The sequence below is a fragment of the Equus przewalskii genome, chromosome 17 (genome assembly GCF_037783145.1).
Source record: "Equus przewalskii isolate Varuska chromosome 17, EquPr2, whole genome shotgun sequence".
Lineage (NCBI taxonomy): Eukaryota > Metazoa > Chordata > Mammalia > Perissodactyla > Equidae > Equus > Equus przewalskii.
This window is the reverse complement of record NC_091847.1, coordinates 57344673-57362012: the sequence shown is the minus strand read 5'-3', so window position 1 is coordinate 57362012 and position 17340 is coordinate 57344673. Positions and strand designations below refer to the sequence as shown.

Genomic DNA, 17340 nt, shown 5'->3' with positions numbered 1-17340 from the left:
TTCAATGCGTCTTTCAACAGACAGACATTCATGAAGATTGAAGGATGTTCCCTTTCGAAATGCTTACAGTTCTCCCTGAATTTATCTTGTTGGTGTGAACGTGAATACCATGTGAATTTCACTTGTTGATGTGAACGTAGAGAACTAAGAATTCAAACTGGCAAATCCAGTCTAGCCCAGGTAGTTAGTCTCCACCATGCCTTGCCCCATCCTGCCTGTGGCTTTCTCTGCAATCTGTAGGTTCATAGGGTGGTTGACGGCCAGCTACCTATAAACTGAAAACACCCTGTACCCATTTATGGATTTGAAAAACATGAAATTGGTCTACAGCCCTATGTAGTCACCAGTAAAGATTTATTTGAGTGGCTGAAGAAATTGTACACAGACTGTTCTTTTTCTGTGTCTTTTCTGAGTTTAAATCAGAGTGATTTTAACAACTTCATAACTTTGAAATTAAGAATCTATCTAAAAATAGTTGGGGGAATGTACTTCATCAACATTTTACAGAGTAAATTTAGCAATTACTCTTAGAAGAAACACATAAATTTGGTTTTCCCAATTTTTCCAGTTTTTTTCCTATAATAGAATTAAGTCAGAGTCAGGCGTTTCTTTCAAGACGAAAGTGAGAAAATAAAGACGTTAAATGTCATCAAATGTAGCATCAGAAGCAGTGGAGATATTTGGCAAAGAAACATTTTTTAAAGATCAATTTTAAAAGGACAAAAGACCATTTAAAAGAAAATCAATTTGCAAAGAACAGGTGGCAATAAATTAAAATTTCAAGCAAAATCAACTTTCTTGTCATCAGACTCTTATCCTGCTCATCCCTTTTCTAAGTCATCTTTACCTGCCTTCTCTATTTCATATTAATTCCAACAGCAGTGGGGTGATGGCATAATGAACCTGGAGGTTTGTCTTTCGTTTGAAACCTGGAGGGTTGGTCTTTGCCCCCAGGAACATCAGAACACTGATTTTGAACAAGGCATTTTCTCCTTTTCTCTTCTGAGCAGTTTCTGATTTTGGCTCTTACAATCAAAATCCGACAATTTCAATTGCTCTGATATTTGAGTCTTTGTGGCCTGTTCTTCTCATCATTGTCTCTTATATACCTGACCTTCTCAGTAATTGGGTCATCTTCTGCCTGGAGTGCCTTTGGGATTAATTTCTCCAACAGAGCCAGCCGTGTCATTTCCTAGCAGCCATATCATACCTACCAAAGCTGTCAGCTTTGAGTCTTGACCGGGTGTTCTAAATTCTTAAGGGAGCCTTGGGAATTGCTATTGTATTCTCATGTTACTCTTGAGTATATTATACTTGCTGTGTGCTTTGACCCTCTAGAACACAATCCTTTGTCTAAATCTATCTTTGTTTCCTATTAGTGGCAGTGGCTTGTAATAGGGTAACTACAAGAGGAAGATAAGACCATGCCAAAGGACCAGATAAAGTTACTCATGGAAGCTCCTGGCTTCAAACTCACTGATCTCTCCATATTAACTATTACCTAAGAGTATGCGTATGTGTCTACACATACAGCATTGCATTTTCAATTATTCCAGACCAAGTTTTAAAACATAATAGAAGAAAAGAATGCAAATCACATTATTGCCGAAAGTTACACTTTCTGATATGAAAAAGTATTCATCAGGGCCGGAATATTTATAGGAAAGCTTATATTCTATTTTTGAATATGCACAGATGTTAAAACTTTGCATCTACTGCACAATTAATATAACTTCTTTGACTTTTGAAAGAACAAATGATAAATGATACCTAAGCTTTGTTCCAGTGAATTAATTATAGCACCATTCCTTTATCTGACAGTTGCATTCATTTGTTAGCCTTCAGAATGGTGATATAGACAAACCTGCAGTATCCAAAGTTTGTAGGTGGAGTAAAGAGAGAAGTTGGCTGAAAAGCTGAAAGGAAGTTATTTACTGAACGTGTGTTCTGCTCCTCTAGAATCAGAGCCCCAGAAGGGAAGCTGGGCAGTCCCATCCTCCTGCCTCTGATAAGATTAAACTGGAATGCTCTACAAGACACAGCCATTCCCTTTCAACAAGTTGAAGAGGAAGACATTCATCACCACAGTTTTTAGGAGGGAATATTTTACTAGTGTCTAACAAGAACCCTTCCTGCTTTATCTCATCTCGTCTTCCTTGATTTTCAAGGGAACCATCTAATAGTGGCCACAGCCACTCACCCAATTGTCACATCTGCCCTTAACCACATTAAGAGAGATTGTATTGGGTTTTAGGCTTCTATTCTTCTTCTATGTTTAAAACCATAATGACAATTATGAAATTATTTTTTACAATTAAGAATTTCTATAACGTAGGGCAGGAAAGGATTTTTCTAAGCTCAAGACAGCAGTCACAAATGAAAAGGTGGATAGATTTGATGACATAAAAAATTAAAAGTACCTCTGAAAATCATCATGAATAAAATGAAAAAGTAAATAAAATGGAAAAATATTTGCAATGTATGAAACAGAGTTAATGTGTTTAATACACACAAAAAATCTATGAAAATCAATGAGAGAGACAAGCTCTAAGTGAAAAAAGAAAAAAGCAAAGATAGTGAGTGGGAAATTCGCAAATAAAGGCTGTGCTACCTGGTCAACATGCATTTGAAAAACGGCACAATTACATTAGTAATCACGTAAGTGCATTTTAAAACATGCCCTGCTTGTCGGGTGGACTCAGAGTTCTTAAAGCAGCCTTCTCAGTGCTGTTGGGGCTGCGGGGAAATTAACATTCTCATACACATCTGATTGAAGTGTCGATTGATCTAGAAGTCAAATTATCAATATGTATCAAAAGTGGACCTAGGAATTCTACTTTCAAGAATTTATTCTAAGGGAGTAATCATGGATATGCATAAAGACACAGATAAAAAAAAATCTTTTCCAGGAATATTTAAAATAGTTAAAAAGTGAAAAAAAACCCCACAAAACCCGCAACAACCAACCATCCTCAGGTTCCAGCAGAATGAAACGGTTTTTGGTGGTCCTTGATCCCTTCAAATTTTAAGGTGTTTGGGAGAAATGGCTACCAAGGCCTTACAGTTCACTAAGATTCCTGACCTTGCCCTTGTCCACCTGGGGTCCTCATATCCCAGGAATGAGACTTCTGTTTGGCTAAATTCTCTCTGTAGGGTGAATATTTTTCTATCGTTAGGACTAACATTGAAGATAAATATTTAATGTATGGAAAGATGTTCATGATATGTTAAGTGAGAAAGCAAGATACAAAATTGTGTGTATAGTAATCAGATTTTTATAAATATATAGTCACATTTTTAAAAACCCCCAAAAATATACTTTAAATTAAAAAGCATATCACTGGTAGTGGGTTAGAGGGGGCATTAATTTTTTTCCTTTTTTATGGTATTTCTCAAATTTTCTATGTTGAACACATCACTTTTTAAACATTTTAAACATACTTTTATTGAAGTATAATATGCATCTAGAAAAGTATGCCTGTTATAAATGTACAGCTCAAGGAATTTCTGCAAACTGAACACACCTGTGTAAGCAGCACCCAGCTCAGGGCACAGAACACTATCAGTCCATTTTGTGCTCACTTTTAAGTCAGTACCAACCCCTCACCACTACCACCGCCTCCGGGATGATGACTAGGTTGACGTCTAACAGCATGGATTAGATAGATTCGTTTACATGGTTTTGTACTTCATATAAATAGAGGAAATCATATGATTTGTAATCTTTTGGTCTCACTTCTTTTGCTCAATATTGTTGTTGAGATTCATCCGTATTTTTGCATGTAATTATAAATCATTCATTCTTATTGCTATACATTATTCTCTTGTGGGAATTAATATATTACAATGTATTTGCCCATTTTACTGTTGATGGACATTTGCATACTCTTCAGTTTGGGTCCATTATGAGTAGTGCTTCTATGAACATTCTGGTGAATATTGTACATTTGGTGAACATATCTTCATATTTCTGTTGGACATATACCTAAGAGTAGAATTGAGTCTTAGGCTATGCATATGCCAAATTTAGTAGATATTGCCAGTTTTCCAAAGTAGTTGTACTATTTTGTCCCTCACCTGCCACGTTTGTGTTTTCGTTGCTCCGTGTTCTCATCAAACACTTTGTATTTTCTGTCATTTTCATCTTAACCATTCTGATGCCAGTAGTGGTGTTACAATGTGGCTTCAATTTGCATTCCTCTAATGACTAATAAGTTGAGTGCCTTTCCACATGTTTATTGACCATTTGAAGATAGTTTTTTGTGAATTCAGGGCTTTTGTTAATTTTGCTGTTGGGTGTCTTTCTTATTGATTTAAAGGAGTTTTCATATATATTCTAGATGTGAGCCATTTGTTGCATATAAGTATTACAAATATATCTTCCCACTCTGTGAATTGCCTCTTAAATGTCTTAATGATGTCTTTTGATGAAAAACATTTTTAATTTTAATATATTCCAATTCATAATTTTCCCTGTTATGGTTAATACTTTTTATATCTATGCTTACCCCAAAGTCATGAAAATATTCTTGTATCTTTTTCTTTAAAGGCTTTATTATTTTTCTAGTACTGTTTAGATTTGCAATCCTTCTAGAATTGTTACGTGGTGTGAGGTAGGGATCAAGATACATTTTTCCAATATAGATTTCCAATCAACGCATTCCATTTATTGAAGTGACTATCTTTTCACCACTACACTATCATCTTTATCATAAATCAGGTGACAGTATATATTTGGACTCTCCTTTCTGTTCCATTGGTTTTTTTTCTTGAACCCAAACCAGATTGTCCTAATTACTAGAGGCTCTTAATAGTCTATAATAGCTGGTAATGTAAATCCTCCAGCTTTGTTGTTCTTCAGAATTGCCTTGGCTATCCTTGGCTCTTTGAATTTCCATATCCATTTTAAAATCCTGCTGTACGTTTCCAAAACATAATCCTGCTGGTATTTTGGTTAAGATTTCATTGAATCTACAGATTACTTGGGGAGAATAAACACAATTTTGTAATAATAAAATGCAAAGTAATTTTTAAAAATAAAATACTAAAATGCTACTAGGTCAAGATTTTTGATCAGTTTTGTTTTCCAAAAAGATGTCTCTTTTATATTTTCAATTATAGCTGTATTCAAGGCTTATATATTTTTTAGATGTACTATAGTAGATGTGAAACTAACAGTACAATCCAATTAGTCCTTTAGAGAAATCATCAGATTTCAAGGTTTATTTCTTCGTGTAAAAAATGTGGAGAAGGAACATTTGAGCAGCCTATGATGAATTTTTGTTTTCCTAGATTTGACTCGTCTTAAAGGCCTCACGTCATAAAATAGTCCATTAGAAGCATAGGGCAACCATATGCTCCATTTTCCCTGGGAAGCCCCACCTTACATCTGTTAACTGGGCATCCTGTCTGATTTAGCCTTTGTCCTGTGCAAAAGTGTCCTGGTTTGGCTAAGTAATCGTACGGTCAGCCTATCTAAGTTTGTTACTTTTACTACAAATGCCATGCCAATACATCACTTAAGAAAACAGTTTTCTTTGGGAATAAATTACCCTAAATTAAAATATCTCTAATATTTCTAAATCTCCATTTTAGAAAAATTATCTTTGCATATGCTTGGTTTTCCAAATATGTATTATTATGTAAGTTCCCAGGAAAGGTAAGGAAGGATATCCTATTGTGATGCTTAGAGTAAAAAGCTTTCCTAACTTAGCAAAAAGGGAATTAGTGGGGAAGTTTCCTACGGTCAAGGATGAGGTCTAAATGAGGTTATAGCACACTCAGTTCAGTTCCAGGTAGGTGTTGGGAACCAAGTGAAGACTGCTCCAGGATGGAGGTGAGTAAGCCAAAGCAGAGGAGGAAGTAGAAGCAACGTGAGGTCATTCAAGGAAATTCTACAAAGTAGGGAATGAGAGCTAGGCTAGCTCCCAAGAATTGGATATGGGGCTCTAGCTTCCTGGCTGTGATGTGAGTTCAGAAAGCTCCATCCTGCTGGTCCTCTGGGACACTCAAGCCCTGAAGCTGAGAGGGAATCATCCGTGACCTGAGTAGAAGGTTCTGGGGCAGGAAGCCTGGACTTGTGTATCTATTCTGGGAGTTGCAGTCTAATGGGGCCACAGAAGTGCTAGTGCTTGCTCTCAGGAATGGAACAATCAAATGCTCTTTCCACCCTAGCTGCTGTCAGGGTAAAATCTACTGACAGCTGTGCAGCAGGTCCCCAGACTAGGGCAGAGACTACTTTCAAATAGCTGCAATCTTTAGAGCAGTGGTTCTCAACACTGGCTGCCTGTTAGAATCATCTGGAGAGGTTTACACTCTTAGGCCTGGACCCTACCCCAGATCAATTACATCCGAATCTCTAGGGGTAGGGCTCTAGCATCAGTATTTTTTTAAATTGCACCAGGTACTTTTTTTTTTTGCTGAAGAAGATTCGCTCTGAGCTAACATCTGTGCCAGTCTTCCTCTATTTTGGATGTGGGTCATCACCACAGCTCCACTGACAAGTGATGTAGGTCCACACCCAGGATCTGAACCCATGATCCTGGGACACCAAAGCAGTGTGCGCCTAACTTAACCACCATGCCATAGGGCCAGCACCCCCAAGAACTTTTAATATATGATCAGAGTTTAGAACCATGGAGTCATCCTTGACACCAATCTCTCCCTCTGTTCTCAGTCCCATTTAACCCATTGCCATGTCCTGTTGATTTTTCTTCTCAAGTTTTTTGAATGTATCCACTTTTGTTCTCTGCTGTCATCATCACCTACCCAGGCCCATCTACCATTTTCTCTTCCTTGGATAACTAATAGTTTCTGGATTTGTCCATATTCACATGGCAACCTCTTTACTCTGCATCCCATCTTTTATCCACTCAGAAGGCCAGTGATCTTTTCACAAGTCAAATCTGATCATATCAGTCCTCCAGTTTAAAATGCTTCTGCACCTTCCCTAGACTGACACCTCACAGTGGCCTGCAAGGGCCCTCATTACCTGGCCTCTACTTAGCTCTCTAGACTTATTTCATGTCTCATTCCCCCTTGCTCTCTCTGCTGTAGACACACTGGGCTGCTTTCCGTTTGTCACTTCTGCCAACTTTCCTCCTGCTTCTCGATCTTTGCAGATCTCCTTGGCCTGGAATGTTCTTCCCTTCCCTCCTATTCATCCTCTGTCTCTTAGTTTGAACATCACCTCCTCTCAGACTGCCTTGACGAGGCAGCCCCCTATTAAAGGAATTCATGGCACTGTTCCTCTTCGTCAGAACATTTGTTACAGGTGCATTTGAACCATACCAAAAGAAAAAAATACTGACTTACTGTTAATCAAATTGTAGATAAATATAAACAATCGAAGAGCTCAGCTTTAATATATTTGTATATTTGAAGTCTTAGCAAGTATCTCTTGTCTAACCAGAATTCTGTGAAAACAATATATGCATTTTAAAAGGCTAGAAATAAACGACAACATGTAGTTAACTTTGAATGTTAGGAATATGGAGGATTTTCTCCCAATCTTTTTCTGCTTTTTGTATTTTCCAAAATTTCCAGAATGATATAAATTACTTTTATATGAGTAAAGAAATTGTAATAAATGTAAAAATGTGTCTAGATGATATAGAGAGAGACTATGATTGGAAATTTAAACTAGGCTGTGTAACATGGTCTCTTTCCTTTACTCTTGCTACGCTTTCCCACATAACAAAAGTCAGAAAATGCCGTTGTTATTTGTGAACTTTTTAAGATGACCTGAGAATTCAATGAACTGAGAGCATTACTTCCTTGAGGGCTGGGTCTGACTTGTGTGCAGCGATGTATGGAATCGCTCGCATTCCCTCTGGTGCCCGGAAGGTGCCATGGCAGGTACCTCAAGGAGCCAGGAAAGCTTGTTCCCAGTCACACAAAGGCTCAGCCGTGGACCTGCTGGAGTGGCTCCAGGGCCTACTCAGGACAGCGTTCAGGGTTGTACCCGCACCCTGGCAAAGCTGTGGGAGGAACAGGGCTGCAGCATCTGCCCTTGCCAGGTCTTCACGCTCCGTTATGATGTGAAGGTCACTCTCCTGGGTTCTGCAGCTGTCTCATGCTGCACAGCTGTGCCAAGCAAGCTGGAGGGCAAGTGGAATCGAGACTTCCTCGGTGAGGAAGACGGTGTAGCCCAGTCAATAAGCATTGCTCCTTCTTATAGCTAAGATGTGTAATGCGTAGCTCGTGGTACAACACCAACAACCAGTGTGAAAATCAATGTTTGCCTAAGGCTAAAGCCTAATACCATCATTAAAAATAACTTTTGTGATAGAGAAACAGAAAATTGTATCATATTATGAGTTTGAGGGTTACTTAACTATTATCTCCTTGAGGTAATAATTTTGAGGTCGCAAAGCCAGGCTTTTGCTTTTACTTCATCCTCAGAAGATGAGAAGAATTTCCAAATAGGTTTTTCCTAGAAAGGTTCATGTCCTAATGGAATTACATAAATAAAAGCTGTAATACTTAAAGGTTATTTGTTTAATGTCATGAAAGCTAGTACACTATATAATTCTACAAAGATTAGAATTATGATATAATCTAATTTCTATCCTAATATTATTGACTATTTATAAACATTTGTATCTCAAATGAGTATATGTTCTCTCTGTAGTTATTTAGCTAGTGCTAGATTTAGTTGTCAGTCTATTCTCTAACTGATTGGAAATTTTTACTGGCTTTACACAAAATTAACAGCTTTTATAATTAATATTAATCATTGTAATTTTTATTCTTGCAACAAGAAACATACATTTTTCTTTCTACTGATTGAATCTCAATGTATTAAACATCTAATGATATTTTCAATCCCAGTTTTTTCTGAAATGTACATACATATTTGAAATTGATATTCTGGCATTAAGAATAAAATACACTCCTTGTTCTCATTATTGCCATTGTTATTCTATTTGTATATGATGGTAATGTGGACTACTCAGAAGGTGAGGGGTACCAGAAAAAGACATTGATCTACATAGACATGCAACTATTGGGCCTTTTAAAAGCCAAGGTCAAATTAACTAGCAGCTGTGGGCTGAAGCTGACCTTCAGCTGAATTAGTTATAACAATTATTTCATTTTACCAAAAGTTTATGGAGCACCTTCTAAGTGCTAGGCATCTGGTTGGCTTAGGGTATATAATAATCAATGAGAATAAAATAACCTTGTTTTACTTGTATTTAGGTAACTCAAATGCCCTAGCCTATTTACCCATCATATTACCTAATTTAAAATAATTCAGATCCCTCCTGTACTTTTTTTAAATCTTCTTTCTAAAATTTATTTATTTTTAAATTTTTATTGAGATATAATTGACATATAACATTATATTAATTTCAGGTGTGCAACAGGACTCAATGTTTGTATATATTGTGAAAAAATCACCACAATAAGTCTAGTTCACATCTATCACCATAAATAGTTATATTTTCCTTGTGATGGGAACTTTTAAGATCCACTCTCTTAGCAACTTTCAATTATACAATAAAATATCATTAACTATAGTCACCATGCTGTACATTCCATCCCTCGGGCTTATTTATTTTATAACTGGAAGTCTATACCTTTGATATCTTTCACCGATTTTGCCCACCCTCCACCTCCACCTCTGGCAACCACCAATCTATTCTCTGTATCTAAGAGGTTTTTAAAAAATATTTAGATTCCACATATAAGTGAGATCATAAGGTATTTATATTTCTCTGTCTGACTTAGTTTACTTAGCATAATGCCCTCATGATCCATCCATGTTGTCACAAATGGCAGGATTTACTTCTTTTTGTGGCTGAATAATATTCCATCTACCCTACTTGATGCAAGAATTCTACTACTTTACCAGCTTGCCTTTCTTGCTCACTATTTTGAATCTCTGAAATATCCCAAGTCTGTTGTTATTCGACATTTTAACCAGTTGTCTGGTTCTGGACCACTGTGTCTTTCTTTTGCGGGTCACTAACATCCCTCAGTCCCCTACTGCTGCTCCTCCATGTACGACTTTAACCCCAGGTGCCATTCTAGACTCCCTATAACATTATAGACTTCCTATAACCACAGTTATAGGAAGCTCAGTGTGATGTTTGCATGACTTCACTGATGGCTTTGGGATTAAAAAATAAAAAGGAGCTGTAAGTGGCAAACTCCACAGTTGTTATTAGACATAGAGTTTCTCTGAGTCTGCAAATCAAAGCTCTCTGCGGGTGTTCTCTGTTGTGCAAAGTCTTCTCTGCCCTGTCTCAGGCCTGTCTCCATGTTTCAGGGATCGATTTACCTTTCCACGATGGGAATGCCGGGAACAAATCTCTCAGATCTGGATCACGGGTCCCCTGTCCCCCAGGCCTAGAGACAATCACAGGCTCATCCCTTGAAGAGTCTGTTTCCTGCCCCCTCAGTCTTTTAAGACTGACAGTGGAAAAATCTCTTCCTTTTGTGGCAATCCTGCACCCATCCACAGAGGGGTGGTCTTTCCCTTTAGTTCCTAAGATAATTTAGGACAACTTCAGGACTTTCTCCAAAGTTGGGTTTATTCCATCTGGAATGACGTCAAATATGGGACTTACACAGTAAAGTCCAGTTTGAGTTTCAGCAATCCCAGGCCATTCTTTGTAAGGCAAGATGTGTTCACATCCTTACTTATGGCTTCTAGGCTCTCCTGATCTCCTGTGGTTAACTGATTGAACAAGAAAACACACTCATCTCCCATTATCTAACAGAACTTTCAGGGACAATACAATTTAAATCCTCTTACAGGAAAGAAATGTTTTGTGAAAGAAAAGATAATTTGCAGAGATGCAACTGTGCCACAGTGAAGACTTTTTATATGATTATGAAAAGCAGATAAAGCTGCTGGAGCCGTATTATCTCCAAAGTCTCCATTATGGAAGAATCCATGTGTTACCTCCCCATCTTCACATGACCGAAAGGTCCTATAAGATGTTTTCCCCAAACAAAGGAGCAGTAGGCCCCCAAAGCTGAATGCAGATCTTTTCCTCAAGGGGAACAAACTGCTAGAGGCATTAAAATGTCAGTTTTTCTTATTCAGCAATTAGTGTCAAGATCTCTTGGGATTCACATTAGAACCCAGCACCCCATTTACAATCTATGTCACCAGCACTCAGCAAAGTGCCAGTAGGTGATGAGAAGAAAAAATCTGAGACGGATGAACGTCTAGTGAAATCAAATACTAAGCAGTAATTTCAATGCAATATAATAAAGCTAATATGCGGCAGAAGTACCCTCATAGCACTTTGGGGACCATTGTGCAAAGGATTCTCCACTGTCCCTCTCCTGAACAAGGAGCAGCAGAATGAGTGCTTCATCTAGTTTATTTTAAGCTCTTTATTTTTTTACGTTCTTTATTTTATTCGTTTCTTTAGCCACCATTGGGCCAAGGATAGTGTGTTGTATATAGTCAGTGTTTAATAAATGATCATCTAATTGAATTGAACCAAATATAGCCTCCCATATTTGGATCCTGTTATGAAATAAATGTTGAAACATACAACAAAATGAATATGCACTACTGACCTCTTAATTTTCCCCCAAATTCTGTATTTTAGGGAAGGATGTTGTTTGTAGTCTGGTACCCAAGAACTCACCTTTTTTGTGTGTTTTTGCTGAGGAAGCTTAGCCCTAAGCTAACGTGTTGCCAATCTTCCTCTTTTTCTTCTTTTTGCTTGAGGAAGATTAGCCCTGAACTAACATCTGTGCCAATCTTCCTCCATTTTATATATGGGTCACCACCACGGCATGCCTGACCAATGCTGTATGTTGTGCCTGGGATCTGAACCTGCGAACCTGGGCCACCAGAGTTGAGCACGCCGAACTTAACCATTACATCACAGGGCCAGCCCCAAGAAGTCAAGAAGACCCCAAACTTTTTACGCTCCTTTGAAGTAGAAGTTTAGGAGTCAGGACCAGACATTGGCAGCATAGTGAAGTGAGCAAGAATCACTGTCAGAGTCCTGAATATTTTCCATATGTCTGTTTGTATCTTGCCCAACCATTTCCACTACACCCAGTGCTCCATTCCCTGTGAAAGCTGATTGCTGCAAAGAGCGGATGTCACACAGATGTTGGCAAAAGTGTGCCCATGTTAGTGTGTGACCCACCCCAACAGAATTTGAACTTCAAGTTTTTTCTTCAATTAGAGGATGTAGGACTTTGTCCTTAATAACTGAGATTCTACTTTACAAATGAGTGGTGGTATTTTTTCCTTTGGGGAGCACACTGCTATTATCATTCCTGAAATCTTAAGATGCAAACAGCTGTGTACTCAGCCTATCTGTAGGCTGAAATTATTGACCTTGGTTACTGAGTTCACAACCAGTGCTACACCCAACACACATAAACACACACAAGGCATTCATTTATTCAGCAATTATTTATTAAGTGCCTAGTTTGTACTAAACACAATCTTAAAAGCTGGAGATACAAAGACAAATAAAGCATAGCTCTTATCCTCAAGGGACTTGAAATCTAGCAAGGGAGGAAAATATAGACTTTTCCACAGCGTTTATCACACTCTGTTATAATTTCCTGTTTTCTCCTCTGTATTTCTCATTAGACTCCAGGGTCCCCTCAGGCTGGCATCTCATCCATCCTGTTCACTGTTGTTTCCATAGCATCCAGCCCTCTGCCTAATGTCAATAAACATTTACTGAAATGAGTGAGTAAATAAATAAAATTACTTAAATAATTAAAACGATAATATGAGAGTTGGGTGCCAAGCTTCCCATAGGAATAAAAAGCTTCAGGAGTGCAGAGGTAGGAAGAGACCCTGGCAAGAGTAACATCATGAGGACTTCAAGAAAAATGAGGAGTGTGGAGAGGGCCATCTTGGATTTGGCAGTTAGGAAGTGTTTATGATGACTTTTCAAAGAGAAGCACTAAATTTGGAAAGCAGTTGTGATCCAGCTTGTTAGGGGTTAAGGAATGAATGAGAAGTGGATAAAACTGATGGAGCTGAGCTGGAGAATGAGATAATAAATCCATGGAGTGGGGGCAGAGCCTGTCACACTTATATAGACGTGGGGAGATCTCCTCCCATGTTCTCCATCTGACGTGGCAACTCTGTCAAAGAATGTCTCTCTCCAAACGTGGAACAGAGATGTCTTTACCTCTGAATCATCTTCCTGTTATTTTCAATTTATTATAAAAAGACAATTGGATAACTATGCAGGTCAGGGCCAGTCCTAGAGAAAGTTGTTAAGTATAAATGTTTCCTGATGCGTTGTGTCCTGGTCATTTAAAAATCACTCCTTAGATAGTCACTGGCTATCCCATCAGTTGCTCAAAACCAGCAACTCAAGGGGCCAGCCCCAGTGGCTTAGTGGTTAAGTTTGGTGTGCTCTGCTTCGGTGGCCCAGGTTTGGTTCCTGGGTGTGGACCTACACCACTCATCAGTGGCAATGCTGTGGAGATGGCTCACGTACAAAAAGAGGAAGATCGGCAACAGATGTTAGCTCAGGGTGAATCTTCCTCAGCTAACAAAGAAACAAACAAAACCCAGTAACTCAAGGACTAACTTTCTGATTCTTTGACCTGTACCAAAATATCTTATTCTCTCATGGATGTTGAATAGTTGTTCATCTAATCTGATAAAAATAACACAAAAAAGCATGAAGTACTTGGTCTAGTTGTCCTGACTTGTCTTCCCCTCAGAGAAGCCTGCATGACAATCAAGGCAGAACACTGCGTACTGCTCTGTTCAAAATTGGATACCCGTGAAGGCCCCTCTGTCGTATGCAAGTAAAACATGTAATTTAAGATAGTCTGATAAAAAGCCTTTAAGATAGAAAGTGATATTTTTCTCTCTACTTTCACTTTAGCTCACTGTTACTTTCTCTTTAGCCAGAAAGTTGACGTTATAAACATTATTGCTGCCACACATATTATAAGCCTAGAAATTATATCACCTCAGGCCAAAAGTGGACGTTGAGACTCTATCTTGCCTCTCTACCACTTCTAGGTCCTTTTCCCAAGACCTCTGGAACTAAATATATTCTGGTTGCAAGTGGCAGGAGCGGAACTTATTTTTCCCCTGAGAGAGGAGGAAGTGTGGTGAAGCGGGAACTAGGACTGACAAATTGGGACCTGGTAGACAGAATCACCCCACCCCCAGGCGTTGCATCCGCCCTAGAATGCCCAGGAATGTGGTTTTGGAGGTGTGGGGGATCGTCTGTAAGTGAGAGGAACTCTGGGAGAAAATAGAATAGGGATAAGGGTTATGACGGGTGCTGGTATTCACAGGCGGTTACAGGAGAATCCTAGAATAGCCATTCATTTCATTTTAAATATTTCTGTCTTACCACTTAAAATATGTATATTTAAATAAATCTAAACATAATTTATTTCTAGGACAAATGCCAATCAGAAAAGCACAAGTAAGCTGGCTTTATCTTTAATATGAAAATACAAAGAAGTCCGTTTTTAGATTTCAAATTTAAAATGGAGCATTATGATGTATGGCCTGTTTCTGTGAAATACCATGTGTTAATTAGCAACATGGGGAAGGCCAGCCACCTCCAAAGAGGTTAAATTTTCAGATGAAAGTGTCATCATTCCTCAGCTTGGTTGTTTGAGTTGAAATATCACACTTAGATTTAAATGATTCTGTGAGATGGTATCTGACATAGCCTTGCAATGTTAAAAGTTATTGGTTTTCCTTATGTTTTTCAATGGATTAGTTTTCTAGACAGGACATAAGATATTAATGATAAGCTCATTTTAAAAATTATTTATCTCTTTATTTATCAATTAGTTCTGTTAATTCTGACAAATTTTAATATTTTAAGAGAGGACACAAAGTAATATATTTGAATATAACTTTTAAATGGCACTGATATTTTCTGAAGTTTTATGAGAAAAATGGCTTTGTGACACCGTGGTAATTTGGATTTAGGGAATAAAGGCAAAAATATTGATATATGTACAGTTAAATCACATTTCAATTATAACTGAATTATTTTCTGCAACTCACCTATAGGAATTGCTTAAACCTGACTTATGCATAGTTTGAATAAATTTCAAGGAAGAAAACTGCCTTTGTGAAGAGCTGAAAGGAATAGATTCATATGGAAAATTTTATGAAATAGAGTTCCTTAAAATGGTGGCATCAAGGTAAATTATTTATGGGACAAATAGGTTTTACATATCAAACTAGCAATTTTCTAACAACTCTCTGAAGGTTATGATTTAGCCTATGATACAATGCATAAAGGCACTTTGCAACAGGATATATGAGTGTAAATAATGAGTTCTTTTTGACATGTCGTACACATGGAATCAATATCTATCTTCATGGTCATACCGTCTACTATAACTCATTTTGTGATCAAAATTTTAAAGATTCAGCTGGTGAACACTCCAAATATGGACTGGTCTCTAGTTTCTCCTTCCTTTCCTTAGAGTCCAAGCCAACTTGGATCAACAGAATTGCTCAAAGCCAATATCTTTCAACCCCCTGAGTTTTTCTCATAGGCAGAAATCCCTCACAAGTTGTGATCCTTTCTTTATCTGAATTCTTCATTCCTCATGGCATAGTATTGGCCACTCAACCAATTCTTACTCATGCATATCCCTTTTCCCTTAGTTTTTGCCCAATTATTCCCTGAATATCATTCTCCTCTTTCTCCTCTGAGGGTGTCTTTTTCTTTATTCTGGTTGAGAACCAAAAACATTGTCATAATCATATGGGTAAGTGTGTGTGAGATATTAGAAAGTACATATTGGTCTTTGCCCCCGGTTTCTGGCACAGAGCTCCGAAAACCTTTGCAATTTCCTAAGTGATAAGAAGACTAGGAGCATCTTTTGTTGTAATATTTGGTCTTTGACTCCAGTTCCTGACACAGGGCTCCTGAAACCCTTGTAATTTCCTTGGCGATAGGAGTGTCTTTTGTTTTAATAAGGCAACTCTGGGTTCTTGGATGAGGACTAGTTACTGGCAAGACCAAGCCGTGATTAGGCGCTTGGAATTTTCAGCACTGCCCCCATTCTCTTGAGAGGGGAGAAGGGCTAAAAACGGAGTTAATGACTGATGATGCCTACATGATGAAGCCTCCATAAAATCCCAAAAGTATGGGCTTTGGAGAACTTCCAGGTTGGTGAACACGTGGAGGTCTGGGACAGTGGAGTGCCCAGAGAGGCATGGAACTCCACACCCTTTCCTACAAATCTTGCCCTACACATCTCTTCATCTGATGTTCATCTGCATCCTTAGTGTTTCCTTTAATAAATTGGTAAATGTAAAGTAAGTGCTTCCCTGAGTTCTGTGAGCCGCTCTAGTAAATTAATCAAAGCCAAGGAGGGGGACATTGGAATCTCCAATATATAGCTGGTTGGTCAGAAGCACAGGTGACAACTGGCATCTGAATTGGTTGGGGGGCAGTCCTGTGGGATTGAGCCCTTAGCCTGTGAGATCTGATGCCATCTTCAGGTAGATAGTGTCAGAATTGAGTTAAAGTGTAGGACACCCAGCTGGTGTGGCAGAGAATTGCCTAGTGTGGGGAAAACCTCCACACATTTGATGACCAGAGTGTCATAAATGAAGTGTTCTGTGTGAGCAGTAAAGGAGACACACAGGAAAGAATCACACAATAGGGAAGAATCACATTTTTCCCTACACAGAAAGGAAAATTCTGAGTTTTTCCAATCCATTATGAAAATGCTGGCAATATTTGTATTAACTAAAGAAAAAAATTACATATGATAAAGTAGAACTGAACAAAATAGAAAGCCAAGTCCATCTTCATCATCCAAGGTTCTTGAGGTACTGAAAAGTCTCATTTAAAATCTTCACTTGGGTTATAATCTATCGTATACACATATCTAAATAAATGAAAAAAATCAGTGCTTAAAAATAAACAAAATTATATCTTAGTCTGTTTTACTCTTTTTATATTTTTCAATGACTAGTTTACTGTATGTTGTACTTCCATTATTTTTTATTTCAGATGTTCTGCATTGCAACCTCATCAAAGATTAAACTGATGTTTATGGGCTAATCTGGAAACCTAAATGCAATTTGTTTTGCTACATCTATAAGAAAATATGTTCAAATTCCCACTGGTCAACTTATAAAGGGGCCTTTGGAACACAACCCAATGTAAGTTGCAGACATACTGTGTCTTAGTCTTTGTTTCCCACCTCCTCTCCAGGTTAGCACGTGTCTCTGTTTGCAGGTGTGCAGGTGTGTGTGTATTATATTTACCTTTATGGCTACACATAAGCTTTTTCACAGTTTGGAGTTCATAACATCATTTCTTCCTTCTTTCTTCAATAGCTATTGGAATAGCTATTACGTAACAGGTGCAGTTCTGGGCCAAG

The 17340-nt window shown here is 38.1% G+C and overlaps 1 protein-coding gene across 13 annotated transcripts in view; it reads left to right on the top strand.

The window, feature by feature from the left end:
* The window catches only part of ZNF385B (zinc finger protein 385B), a 385687-nt gene that overhangs the window by 67201 nt on the left and 301146 nt on the right, over positions 1–17340 (top strand). For 6 of the 13 annotated variants that reach the window (XM_070581599.1, XM_070581605.1, XM_070581593.1 and 3 more), the window contains exon 2: positions 16968–17119. The exons of 3 other annotated variants lie outside the window; for them this stretch is intronic. The gene's annotated coding sequence lies outside the window, so the exon portion shown is untranslated. Of the gene's footprint in view, positions 1–15001; positions 15136–16967; positions 17120–17340 lie in introns of all 13 variants that reach the window. 4 more of the 13 variants (XM_070581601.1, XM_070581594.1, XM_070581602.1 and 1 more) reach the window with 1 other exon arrangement.